This window comes from Cupressus sempervirens, chromosome 1 (assembly GCF_028749045.1).
Source record: "Cupressus sempervirens isolate cs-2001-9-10 chromosome 1, ASM2874904v1, whole genome shotgun sequence".
Taxonomy (NCBI): domain Eukaryota; kingdom Viridiplantae; phylum Streptophyta; class Pinopsida; order Cupressales; family Cupressaceae; genus Cupressus; species Cupressus sempervirens.
This window is the reverse complement of record NC_143118.1, coordinates 775,850,071-775,865,463: the sequence shown is the minus strand read 5'-3', so window position 1 is coordinate 775,865,463 and position 15,393 is coordinate 775,850,071.

The following is a 15,393-nucleotide window of genomic DNA, read 5'->3' as shown; positions in this document are numbered from 1 at the left end:
CAAGAAGGGGGTATCATAGCCAAAGCAAAGCTTCATGGTTTGGAACCAAGACATCCTAGATCTTCCATTCAGAGTTCATCAATTCTAGGGCCAGTTCTACTAAATGCCTTCATTCCAGAGAAACTTTCCAAAATTTCTCAACCCTTACAATGAATGGATGAAAGAAAGATATAGCAAGAAATGAATTCTCAGATTTGTTAAGCAACTAACATCTGTCCACTTGAAATTCAACCTCCTGCAACTAAAAATCTCTTTCATCATTCTACTCCTTTGATTTGATTTCGTTTTCATCATTACTTGTAACTGATCTTGAAATATCTCTGCTTAATGATTGAAAACTCTTGAGTTATCAAAATATCTGATAAATTCATGAAAATGCTAGTGAAATCTCAATTTTTACTGAATATGTGATTAAAATCAACCCAAACTATATTTCCATGGTCTTTTACCTATATTTAGGTCATTACCTTGCTAAAAATCACAACTGAAATTGGATACTTGAATTTGGTTGCAAGTTAGGAATTTGATAGAAAACCTCTTATATCCTGAACAAACTGCTTTCTATGCAAAAACTAACCTCAGAATTGGAAAGTTCGTCTTCTCCTGATTTTGGCGATATATAATACTGCTATTTTATCCTGCAAGAAACCTCCATAAAGTCGATTTGAAAATCACTCCTCTGGTAGAAGGTTCAGCTCTGCACTTTGAAATTTAAAAATTCAAAAAATTAAAAGTTCTAAAGTCACAACTTTAGAAAAAGACCTTTTAAATTTAAAATGTGAACGTGCATATTAAACCTGGGAAAATGCTTAAAATATTTAATATTTTAATTATTTCACTTTTCCCCTTATTTCCATCTGGGTCAGCTCTTCTTTGACTAGGCGCCATGTGGCACTTTGTGATTGACCAACCTGCACAATCACTACCTCATCATCATCTTCCCTAACCTGGTGCCATGTGTCGATTTCCTGTAATCTCGTACTTTTTAAGCACCTTGCATCTTTAGGAAGCGAGCATGCATTGACCGTCAGATTGGACACGTGTTGCAATCTTAAGTATCCATTGTTTGATCTTCTGTTTGGTGCCACATCATCTCTAATACTAGTCAGGCCCCAAAGTGGGTCCGACTATTTTTTTTTTCATTTTCAAACAACTGGAATGCTGAATTGATCCATCGATCACCTTAAACTGATTGGAACCAACTTCGACCACTGATTAATCAACTAAAAACCCATTTTACCACTGATCTACAAACTGTGAATTTCATGTTAGGAGGTCCGTTGACTGGCCTTAAAAATTGACCCAAACCTCTGATCAGGCTCTGAAAATTGGCACAATGATTTTTTGTTCCACATAATTTTACCCCCTCAAATATTATCTCATGATGAATTTGGGGTCAAGAGATATTCACTATCAAAGTTGTCTTCTCAGAATTACCTGCAAATAAACATGTTAGAAACACTAAATTAGGTTCAGAATTGGCTTTAAAAATAGGGAAAACTTATACTTGGGAAAACAAAAACTGGGGCATTGGTTCTCTATCACGAGGAGAGTATGGATCTGTGATTTCAGCTCATGATGAATAATAGGATGCAAATGGCGAGTGGTCAAAGTAGGCTACTTGGATTTAGCAGACTGGAAACACTGGTATTAAATCATTTTTTGCAAATGGAATTGACCTGGAAAAGTGTGCAAATGGATTTGACAAGACTTGAAAATTGGCACACTTAAAGTATTTTTAGAGTACAACATAGTGGTACAATCCATTCGATCTCACCAATCATAGATCTCAAGTTATAACATCATGAATAGGGGTTCCAACAAATCTACAAATGTTGACACCAGTAAAAAGATAGAAATTGCGTTTGAAAAATGCTCAAATGGATTTGTCATAAGTTGAAACTTGAAACATAACAAGTCTCTGATGTTTAAAATGCAATGCAAAAGGAATTTCAACATTTGGGTCAACTGGGTCAAAGTCATAACATGTCAAACATGGCTTCTCAGAAATCAAAACAAATTGCATTAGCATGACAACATTAAAAGACCAATTTTGAGGGATTCAAAACCTAGTCAAATGGACTCAAAATTTGAAACATAGGTTCTCAAGTATGGACACTAGAAACTCCCAAAGCAGCAAGTCATAAAACATTTGTGGGTGCGATATATTCAATTGCAAACACAGGCTCCTATCATTATTTGACACTTAGGCAAAAATGCAGAAATGACAATTGCTCAAAACAAGACTTCAAAAAATGGTTTGGAATGTCAATTTAGCTTCATGAAACAAATAGATGCACTAAATTAAAGGTGTCAGAAGCATTAAAAATCTCTTAGGCCTCAGACTGACAACTAGGTACAAACTCATCAAAAGCATTTATGGGGCTTGATTTTCTCAATGGTACTCAAAATCGAGAAGACAATTTTGAGTCCCAACAGTGGCTTTGTCTAGGGATGCATGTCCCTTGCAGGCATGGCAAGGATTCAGATCTCTGGGAGAAGTAGAACACACACCTAACTTCAAAAATTCTCTCGAATAGCTTTATTGAAAGAAAGGAAACAACTACACTATTATGTACATACGATGGCCCTGGGCCATCGAAAAAGTTTTCAAAACTTCTTACCTCTGTCAAAAATATGATTCTCATTTACATCTCTCTAAGGCAAGTTGGAATTATCTTTCTCAATTTTACCAATCAGATTAACATCTTGAATCACATCACTTGGTAAAATGAAATTATCATCATTCTCATAGTGCCTATAAAATTCAAAGACTATTTCATCTTCATGCTCACTATGAGAAAAAACATCAGCATGCTCATGACTTCACAAACTGAAGTAAGAATCAAAATCCAAGAATGATTCATGCATGCTGATCAAAAACACAAAAACTTCATATTCTACACCATTCATCAAGTTGCATGTACCAAAAACTTGCAACTCACCTTGTGTCTCTGGCTGTAAAGAGTATTTGAAATCTGATTGTTGCCTACTTGTAGTCAAATCATTCACTAAATCAAATTCTTCTTTCACTGAAACCTCTTCACATTCTTCAAACAACTAATTAGTTACCAAGCATGAAAACTCATTCTGAAAGTGCTGATCTAAACTATGCTGATCACAATCATTTTCTTCATCTAACTGAATGTCAGAATAAACCCTGAACTTATCTTTACAAGACTTATCAGCATATAAAGAAAATCTATAATCAGATCAACACAAGAAGATGTTAGGATAAACCACGGACAGAAATAAAAACTACATGCAAATATAACCAATAATAGAAAATAATAGAACACACAGAAATGAAAACAAGGCACCAAGATTTAACGTGGTTCACCCAATCCCTGGGCTATGTCCACCAAACAGCAAGTTCGATCTTATTACAATCTAGTGATTACAACCTAATTACAATCCGTAATCCCTTACAACTCAATATCGCCGCAAGAACCAATTTCGTATCACAACATTATGAAAAATACCCAACCCTAAGCCCTTTTATACAAGTATTAAACCGCTTTAGGGTTATAACATGTCGGCCATATGTCGGCCATAATATGTCGGCTACTGCCCAAAATTTTTTTTCAGGGCGATGCCCCGAACCCCACTATTTATGAAGCACGTACAATACTTTCCTAATCAGTCACCACAATCTAACAAAAGAATCTAAAACATCATTATCCTTCCCTTCATTAACATCTTTTGCATCCAGCAAATCATCATGTGCAAAGACATTTGAGTTACTATCATCTACACCTTCAAAATCTGATAAGGATTGTTTAGATTCCACATCTCTTTCTACATCAAACCTTGGGGAAGCAACTTGACTGAATGAAGAAACATTATGACGAAAAATATGAAGATCCTTGGAAGTACTTACATTATTTTCAAAATCATGAGCCAACAAATCTGAAATTTCATCAGAGTTCAAGAAGATTGCCTCACGAATCTTCTCCCGGCTGTGATTATCATCCAGATGGCATGAAGAATTTACAACAACAAGATCATTAGTATAACAATCTAGAAATTCAGAGTTGTTACAACATTCATTCTTATCATAGTAATCACTACCTTTAGTATTGTTACATAATTCCTTAACTTCATATTTACTATAACCAAGTTTACTTTCACTTTAACATCCATCTTCCTTATGCTGATTGCAATTACCCAATTCACTTGCATTTGAATCCTTCTCTTCCCATTCAGAAGATAGATTATCTTTATATATTAATCCATTATATTCATTGCTACCTTGGCTTTCAACACACTCATTATCATTAGAAGACATAACAAGAAATCTATAATCACCGCTTTTGATCTCCTCAATGAATCTTTCAATTTGCAAAATTATTTGTAACCTTATAGGTGCTAGCCAATTGACTGAATTAAGCACTAGAACATCAAGGAAAACACTAGGTAGGGAAGATTCCTCATGTCTACAATGAAAAGGCATCTTACTGATTATTTATTTAAGCCTTAAATAACATTGTTCAACACTTAAACCTTGAGTAGTTCCTACTTCAATTCTTATAAGATTGACAATCCTTTTGTAGACCAGTCTATTCAACATAGCAATGTTATATTCATAGTTTCTAAACTCTTAGAATTTGGAAAAATAATCTTAGATCTGAGATCTAACTCCATTATAAAACAAAATTTCTACCTCTTCCTTCTAGTGCTGAAAATCATTGAATAGAGGCACTGATTCTAACATTTGACTTCCATGAAAAGAAAACATGAAAATCAAAATACCTCAAGTGCTAATGCTAAACTTTGATATGCTGATTTGGCATAGGTGCAAGACTGAAAATCCTTTACACCATTGGTCAAACTTTGTAGAGCCGCCACCTCCTTTCAAGAGGATAAAGAGATCACTTCTGTGATTCACTTTTTACATTTCAATTTCTTATAACAGCAGATTGCAAACAACACTTTAAAACTTATCAAGAATTTAAAACTTTCTTTCCAAGAGACTATCAAAAGCTTTAGATCTGCCCATACATTTGAAAATCCTTCAAAATTTTGCAATGAAATCAACTAGGAACAAACTGGTACAAAGACTTGAGAGCTACCACTCATTCATGTGAGAAATAAAACATAATTTGTCACTTGAAAAATTTGAACCAGACCTTCAATGTAGGAGAAACTTGCAGATTGTTAATCAGCTTGAAAAGAAACTAGACTTTATAAATCAATTCTTGACTCTAAACTTTCTCAATAGCACTTGCAAACTGAATTGATTGAAGATGGACCTATAACAGTCATAGAACACAATTTACATCAAATTTCACAAAATACTACTATCCATGAATAAAGCTCAATTGGGGTGCATGATATTTGAGTAAGAAAACTAGAAAACACATTAGATAACCTACTGCTGCAACTTTTTTATACACTTCTTCTGCTGTATTGAATCTCCTCTTTTAAATTTTCAACATTTTTCTATCATTTAGATTCAATACAGTCCCCAGCAGAGTTGCCATTTTGTTGGCTCCTGATTTAATAGTTTTGAAAATGACCAAGAAACTAGATAAATGCATCTAAGGTTAGCAACTTTCTATAACAAATACACTAGATTGCAGTCTTGGGCCAACTCTAAGGCATATCTCCTTCTTAATTTTAGACTCTATAAGACCTAGGTGGGTGGACCTTAGATTCAATTGATACCATACCAGTGCAAAACATATCCCTAAATCTATTAAGCAGATGAAAACCCCTAAATCTCCTTATGGCTTATGAAATGACATAGATCTACAGTAGCAAATTTCAATTCTCTAACATTCACAAGCCTAGTGAGGGTTAAACTATTCTAGCTCTTCAACATAAAATGTAAAGATGATTTGAATTTGATTTAATTTTATGTGAGTAGGGAAAGTGGATGAAAACTAGGTTTGAACAACAAACTTATGATCCTATAGTTGATTAGTGCCTGATCCATTGGGCAATTCATGAATCTCCCTCCTGCATTTTGGATATCTGATATTTATTCATATATTCAGATATATGATCTATCCATTCACCTTGTAAATAGACATCAATGTTCAACTTAAATCTCATTCTTACTTGATATCCTCCTCACTAAACCTGCAACCCTGTTGAATCTCTAAAGCATTTACATAATTTCTTGAATTACAAGCGACAATGAAGCAACATACAACCTTAAGGGACTACACTTATGATCTAGGATCTTTGTTCAAAGATCATAAAACATCACAGCTCAACTGAGAAAGGAGACAAGATTTAAACTAAAACTAAACACTTGTTATTCCTTGTATTGATTTTCTTGAAACAATACATAAAAATACATGAAATTAACTCACAAAGAACCTAATAAACTAGACTATACAATGAGAAAATGCTATCATATAAGAGAGAAAATGGTGGGAATGAGAAGCTGATGGGATGAGAATGAGGTATCATAGCCAAAGCAAAGCTGTGTGGTCTGGAACCAACACATCCCATATCTTCCATTTAGAGTTCATCAATTCTAGGGCTAGTTCTACTAAATGCCTTCATTCCAAAGAAACTTTTCAAAATTTCTCAACCCTTACAATGAATGGATGAAAGAAAGATATAGCAAGAAATGAATTCCCAAATCTGTTATGCAACTGACATCTGTCCACTTGAAATTCAATCTCCTACAATTGAAAACCTCTCTCACCTTTCTACCCCTTTGATCTAATTTTGTTTTCATCATTACTTGTAACTAATCTTGAAATATCTCTGCTCAATGATGAAAAACTCTTGAGTTATCAAAATATCTGATAACTTCGTGAAAATGCTGGTGAAATCTTAGTTTTTATTGAATATGTGATTAAAATCAGCCCAAATTTTATTTCCATGGTCTTTTACCTATATTTAGGTTAGTACCTTGCTAAAAATCACAACTGAAATTGGATACTTGAATTTGGTTGCAAGTTAGGAATATGATAGAAAACCTCTTATATCCTGAATAGACTGCTTCCTATGCAAAAACTAACCTCAAAATCGAAAAGTTCATCTTCTCCCAATTTCGACGATATATAGTACTACATTGTTAGCCTACAAGAAACCTCCAAAAAGTTGATTTGAAAATCACTCCTCTGGTAGAAGGTTCAGCTCTACACTTTGAAATTTAAAAATAAAAAATTTAAAAGTTCTAAAGTCACAACTTTAGAAAAAGACTTTTTAAATTTAAAATGTGAACGTGCATATTAAACTTGGGAAAATGCTTAAAATATTTAATATTTTAATTATTTCACTTTTCCCCTTATTTCCATTCGGTCCAGCTCTTCTTTGATCGGGTGCCACATGGCACTTTGTGATTGGCCAACTTGCACAATCATTGCCTCATCATCATCTTCCCTAACCCGGTGCCACATGTTGCCTTTCCGCAACCCTGCACTTTTTAAGTACCTTGCATCTTTGGGAAGCGAGCATGCACTGGCTGTTGGATTTGACACATGTCACAATCTTAAGTATTTGTCATTTGATCTTTTGTTTGGTGCCACATCATCTCTAATACTAGTTAGGCCCCAAAGTGGGTTTGACTAATTTTATTTTTGTTTTTGAACAACTGGAATGCTGAATTGATCCATCGATCACCTTAAACTGATTAGAACCAACTTCAACCACTGATTAATCAACTAAAAACCCATTTTACCACTAATTTGCAAACTATGAATTTCATGTCAAGAGGTCTGTTGACTGGCCTTAAAAACTAACCCAAACCTCTCACCGGGCTCTAAAAAATGGCACAATGATTCTCTATTCCACATACTTTTACCCCCTCGAATCTTATCTCATGATGAATTTGGAGTCAAAATATATTAGTTGTCAAAGTTGCCTTCTCATAATTACCTGCAAATAAACATGTCAGAAAACACTAAATTGGGTTTAGAATTAGCTTTGAAAATAGGGCAAACTGATACTTGGGAAAACAAAAATTGGGGCATTGGTTCTCTATCATGAGGAGAGTATGGATTTGTGATTTTTTCTCATGATGAATAACAAGACACAAATGGTGAGCGGTCAATGTAGGCTACTTGGATTTAGCAGACTAGAAACACTAGCATTAAATCATTTTTTGCAAATGGAATTGACCTGGAAAAGTGTGCAAATGGATTTGAAAAGACTTGAAAAGTTGGCACACTTAAAGTATTTTTAGAGTGCAACATAGTGGTATAATCAATTTGATCTAACCAATCACAAATCTCAAGTTATAACATCACGAATAGGGATTCCAACAAATCTGCAAATGCTGACACTAGTAAAAAGGTAGAAATTGTGTTTGAAAAATGATCAAATGAATTTGTCATAAGTTGAAACGTGAAACATAACAAGTCTCTAATGTCTAAAATGAAACGCAAAAATAATTTCAGCATTTGGGTCAACTGGGTCAAAGTTATAACATGTCAAACAGGGCTTCTAAGAAATCAGAACAAATTGCATCAGCATGACAACATTAAAAGACCAACTTTGAGGGATTCAAAACCTAGTCAAATGGACTCGAAACAACTCAAAATCTGAAACATAGGTTCTCAGGTATGGACACTAGATACTCCCAAAAATTTGCAAGTCATGAAATATTTCTGGGTGTGAGATATTTAATTGCAAACACAGGCTCCTATCACTGTTTGACACTTTGGCAAAAATGTAGAAATGACAATTGCTCAAAACAAGACTTCACAAAATGACTCAGAATGTCAATTTAGCTTCATGAAACACATAGATGCACTAAATGAAAGGAGTTAGAAGCATTAAACACCTCTTAGGCCTTAGACTGACAACCAGGTACAAACTCATCAAAAGCATTTATGGGGCTTGATTTTCTCAATGGTACTCAATATCGGGAAGGCAATTTTGAGTCCCAAAAGAGCCTAGATCTAAAAAGTTATTAGAAAGTAATAATTATGATTAGACTAAAAGAGATTAGAATAATCATTCCATGGAAACTAATGAATCCTAAAATAATAAATAGGAAAGTTTGAAATATAACTAGGAAATAGAACTTCATAATATCATCATAAAAAAAAAGTAGATTGCTGGAGAAACATATCATTAACAAAAAATAGGAAAGTTTATAACATAACTATGAATTAGAATTTTACAATATAAAAGAAATGTAGATGATTGGAGAAGTATATCGTTAAACCAAAGTAATGCCAAAGAGCATATAATTCTAAATCTCCATTTAAGTTTAGCCATAATATTTCTATTCAATTACATATTGAATAAGTGAGAAAAGAAAATATTATAAATGATTAGCTTATTCACATAAAATAAGTTATGACACCAAAGAAAATTCTATGCTAAGTTCTAACCAAACCATTTTATATTTATACATTCCATATCATACTAGTTATACTTTATATCACATTTTATTTAAAAATAATCATACAATAATCCCCTAAATATCAATTGATATCATCCCAATGCTACATTTTCTAGAGACATGGGAGAAGTTACTACTAGATTCAGTACCTCATAACATTCTAGATCATATAGTGATTCCCAAATTAATAGCAACAATAGATACTTAGGATCCTCGTAGGGAGACTGTGCCAATACATGCATGGTTACATCCTTGGCATCCATTGTTGGGCCAACATATGGAGCCTTTATATCCAACCATTTATTATAAGTTTGGAAATGCACTTTATGCATGGCATGGAAGTGATGCATCTACATATGCAATTTTATCGCCTTGAAAAATTGTATTTGATCCTACTAGCTAGGAACAATTGATTGCACATTTTATTGTACCTAATCCAATGACAGTTCTATAGGAATTTGTAATCAACCCAACTAATTAGTAACTAGACCAATTTAACTAGGTTATGGCTTGTTTCTTTCTAACAATATCTGCTATGATATGTTTTTATAAAATTTCTTGTGAACTTTGCCCATTTTTCTTGGTCTGCATTATTTTTGTGTAGGATCATGAGCTAAGTCTCTTAGCATGGGTTGAGTGAGTTTTATTGTTTTATTATTTGGATTCTAGAATATTTATGTAGCTAGATCAATTTTTCTATTGTTCTAATATGTAATAAGCACCTTAAAAAAGATGTCTCTATATATAAAGACTACAAGTTGTGTAATTTGTCATGTATTGCATCTGCATTTTCTTTGCCATTGCTTATAAGAGTGTTTCAAGGTTGAGAATCACTTCAACATCCTTTGCATGGTTTAGAGGTAATATCATTATGGAAGAGGCTTCTATAAGGGAATGCACATTTTGATTATGACATTTACATAGAAGCAAAACTTGCTTCTTCAACTCCTTACACTCAACTCTTCATTGAAGTTATTCTTCCAATAGTGAGAATAATTGCTACAAAATTTTGGGAGCCAAGGGACTCTGAACCTATGCTACATTTTTTGGATACATGGGAGAAGTTACTACTAGATTCAGTACTTCATAACATTCTGGATCATATAGCGATGCCTAAATTAACAACAACAATAGATACTTGGGATCCTCGTAGGGAGATTGTGCCAATAAATGCATGGTTACATCCTTGGCTTCCATTTTTGGGCTAACATATGGAGCCTTTATATCCAACCATTTTTTATAAGTTGGGGAATGCACTTCATGCCTAGCATGCAAGTGATGCATTTGCATATGCAATTTTATCACCTTGAAAAATTGTATTTGATCCTACTAGCTAGGAACAACACATTGTTTGTTTTATTGTACCTAATATGATGATAGTTCTACATGAATTTGTAATCAAACTAGCTTATCAACAACTAGACCAATTTAACTGGGTTATGGCTTGTTCATTTCTAAAAATATCTACTATGATATGTTTTTGTAAAATTTCTTGCAAACTCTGCCCATTTTTCGTGGTCTGCATTATTTTTATGTAGGATCTTGAGGTAAGTCACTTAGCATAGGTTGAATGAGTTTTATTGTTTTATTATTTGGATTCTAGAATATGTATGTAGCTAGATCAATTTTTCTCTTGTGAGCTAGTATGTAATAAGCACCTTAAAAAATATCTCTCTCTATTTATAAAGAGATACATGTTTAGAACGAAATACAAAGACATACATGTTTAAAAGGAAATGAAAAGAACATTTACATAGGTACATCTTCTCCCCTTTGTATCATCTTAGAATGTAAGAACTTCCATGTTAAGAACATTTAGCCCTCTGAGTAAGAGGTCTGGGGTCATGTCAAGCACCTTGAATGGGTCTTTGCATGAATTTGGTAGTTTTCCCCCTGTTTTTCTTTTCTCTCTTTATTTCCAGCCTATTTCTGACAAACTGATCTATGAAACTAAGGACTTTGGCCTTTGGGTCAAGGATGACCTTCTTGGTCAGGGTCATCCTCAACCCTAACCTATGTGAAGGATGACATCGACCTTGACCTAGAGTAGGGTCAACCTTGTCCCTAACCCTAGGTCCCATTTTCAATTGCCGAGAGTTTCAAGATCTTAGGTTTCATAAATTTTCTTTTCCCACTTCTGGGTCAGTTGTTTTGGGTTTTAGAATGGTAGACTCTAAAATTACATTTAATCTAGGTCTATTCCTAAGGGTTAAGGTTAAATGGGATTTAATGCTCCTATGTCACCCTTCTCTAGGAGTTAGTACCCTAGATCTCTATATAAGGAAGCCTTCTTCACTCATTTTGACATCTAATTTCTATCCACAATCCATCCATGCATATCTAAAAATGATCCACTTACTATGAGTGACTATCTACTTTTCAAGCTCAAGAAAGCATTCTATCATTCAAGCATTCAAGTTCTCCATTGAAGATCAAGGATCAAAGCATTCAAACCTTTGAAGGGATTTGGTTCAAGCATTCAAGATTCATCATTTAAACCCTAGATCTAGCCATCATGGTGGTGTGATCTTCCTTCAAGATCCTTTGCATCTTCAAGATCTATTTGTACTTCTTTCAAGGTGGATTCTAAGAATACAATCATGGAGGTTTTGATTTACATTTGTTAATATTATGTTCAAGCTTTCATATCAATATACTTGTTTACATTGCAAATACAATTGCATATTTATTGAGTATCATAGCTTCATTGTTAGACTTACTTCTACTACTTGCTAGCATTCTCTATTTCAATTCAATTATTAAGGTTGATTCCAAACCGGGGTTTGACTGAGGCAAACCCCTCATCCACATAACAAAGCCATTTTTCTTGCAGATACATGTGTGGAACAATGAATTGGAGAGTAGATTTAGATACCCTTTTTGTTGAACTTGCAAGATCCATGAATGTAAATTTTGTCAGAGTAGTGCAAGTCAAGGTCAACTTTTTGGGGTAAAATTGTGCCCTAGGGTAAGATTGTTCCCCGCTAATAAGGTCAAGGTCAACCTCCCTTCAAAAAGACAAAATATTTCTGGATTTTCTCTGTCTCGATATTTCCAGTTTGGAACAAGTTGCAAATTTTCCAAAAACTTCATACAGACATTAGAAAATATTTTTTTTCTAGATTCAAGGTGAGTATTTTTCCTTTATCTATTTCAAGATTTTGTCACATACTCTCCCAGAATAGAAAGATCACTCATAACCCCCCTCTTTCCCCCTATTTTTTAACACTTGATCTATTTCTACATTGAACACCTTCTTATGTTTAATCAATTTGGATCATTCCTTTTAAAAAATAGGGTTGTGAAAAGGGTTTTCCATTTTCTTTCTATTCATTTTGGTGACCTATGATAAACAACTCTTTCTTTTTGGTGTTAGATTTAAATCTTGGATTAGATTTCCTTTCATATTATCTTATGTGTTCACCATCACTATTCATGTTGGTAAATCCAACATGCTTACCCCTTTTCTTTTGTGGAATTAGATGCCCTATTATGCTCTATGGTGTTATATTTCCTTTAATTCATTAGGTATTTTCTTGCATTAAGATTAGATTTAGTTTTTGCTCTTGCATTTTACAATTCAAAAATACAAAAAATCTATATATTCCATAAAATACAAAATTATTTCTTGCATTTTGTTTACTATGAAGATGATGAAGATGCTTTGGTGTGTGGTTATGTTCTTTATTACCATTCACTTAGCATCTCTTTACCATAATTATGATGTCTATGTGAGTATCATTCATTTTATTATGTTCATGATCTTTCATTCTATTCTTGCTTGTGCCTTTTTGAATTTAAATGATACTAGTCTTTCTACATTTAAAACTTTCATTAAAGATTTGCGTGGTAGACTTATTGTTCTTTTGGATTATGTGAAGGATTTGGTAGATTATACACCATCTCCTAATCTTCCTAATCTAAATCCTATTATTCCTAATCTAATGCCTAATTCTCCATCTCCTGACCCTAGTTCTTCTCATCCTTTCAAGGAGGTTCAATCTAAAGTTCAGGATACAGATGTGCAAGAATTCTTTGATTTACCTTCTCCTTTGACTCATGATGATATTAAGGGAAAGAGTAAAGACACTTCTTCAAAACTAATTATTCCATCTTATACAACTTTTACTCATGAGCATGATAAACACTCACCTCCTATCAAAGATTTACATGATATGTACATTACAAGATATATGATGATCACTAAACAAGGTTATAAAGGTTTAGGTCTTGGAGTTAATGGGCATGGTATTAAGTATCCCATTCATATACCCTCTAAACAAAATTTACATGGTATTTGTTGTTTGAATTATCAAGTTAAGGAAAGTGATGTTAATCATCATCCTCCTCTTCATAAAATTCTTCCTACACCTACTTTGAATAACTCTGATATTCATCAAGAGATGGCTAAATAGGTATATGTTGAATTAATGAATTCTAAAAAAGAAATCTTTAAACCTATATTTAAATATGCCTTATCCAAGTAAAAATTTCCTATTCATTATCATAATACACATTTACTTGCTGGTTGTAGACATTTTAAATGGTATGTTCATGAAGGAGTTGCTATAGGAATTATATCTCACTCTCGTGTAGTTTTACAATTTCTTCATAATTTTGATATAGGGGATTCTTCTCCTGTTGATATTTATAGATTTATTTTCTTCATCTCTGGATTGGGGGGCAAGAGGTTTATTTTCATCTAGTCTCTTAGGATCCATTAGGCTTTTAGGATATCTTGTGCCTTGGGCTTAACTGATATTCTTTCTCTTCTATCTCTCTATGGTTTTGTATTATGTTTGTAATCATCCCATAGAGTCTATTCAAGATATATATATATATATATATATATATATATATATATATATATATATATATATATATATATATATATATATATATATATATAATTTTTTCATTTTTTCTTTTTTCTATGACATTTGTTTTGCAAAGGTCTCCCTTGTCTTCCTCCATGGGGGGCAAGGTTCTTCCTTCTTTCTCTTTGTCTAGGGAACTACTTTCCTTAGCTTAGTGGTACTTATTTATATTGTAATATTATTTCTTAATATTAATAGATGTTTTGACTATGGATAATATTTTTATATGAGGTTTTTGTCCTAGGTCATACCCTCTTCTTTATGTTGCAAATTATGTTCTTTATAAAATCTTACCCTTGCTTTGGTGTTAGAGTTGTTTTCCTCATTCCAAAGATTCCTTTTCCTCTTTCTTGGAGAGGGCTTGATGATTGAATCTTTGTTCCTGCTTGGTTTCTTTTTGATGGATGATATCTTATCTAAACACACTCCTCTATGGTGGGGGTCTTTTTGATAAGATATCTTTCTTTGAGGATCCTTTTCCAATAAGTGATATATCCTTTTCATGATTATCCATGTTCTTGGATGTAGGGATCAATATCCCTTGTTAAGAATATAGTATACATTGTTGTTAAATAAGATATCTCCTTACATTGTGAAGTAGGTATCCTCTTTCTCTTCCTTATCATGTCTCATAGACAACCATGATAAGGAGGGGGGCATATATAGGGTTTCCCTTGTACTATAGTCTTTATTTATTTGCTAAATCTTGGAAGATAACACACATAAGTTGCTAAATCTTAAAGAGACACACATTTTTCCATCTTTTAAATATATATGCTAAATCCTTTGAGGGTAATGCACATAAGTTGCTAAATTGTGAAGAGACACTCATTGCTAAATCCACTGAAGGTAACACACATAAGTTGCTAAATCTTGAAGAGATATGCACCTTTTCAAATTTTTAATATGCTAAATCTTTCAAAGGTAATGCACATAAGTTACTAAATTGTGAGAAGACACACATTTCATATTCATAGTGATACAAGAAGATGGATCTATGAATATTGTAGAAGCTATCAAAAGATGCATTTACAATTGCAAGCATACTTTATCGATGAACTATCAGATTTGGCCACCTATTTTGCTCTCCCTCTCCCTTGCTTGATTCATGGTAAGGTGGGCATCTTATTGGGTGAGGTAATCAATGAGGCCAATTATTGCCTCTATTTTATGTTAATCTTAATACTCTATTTTTAATACTAC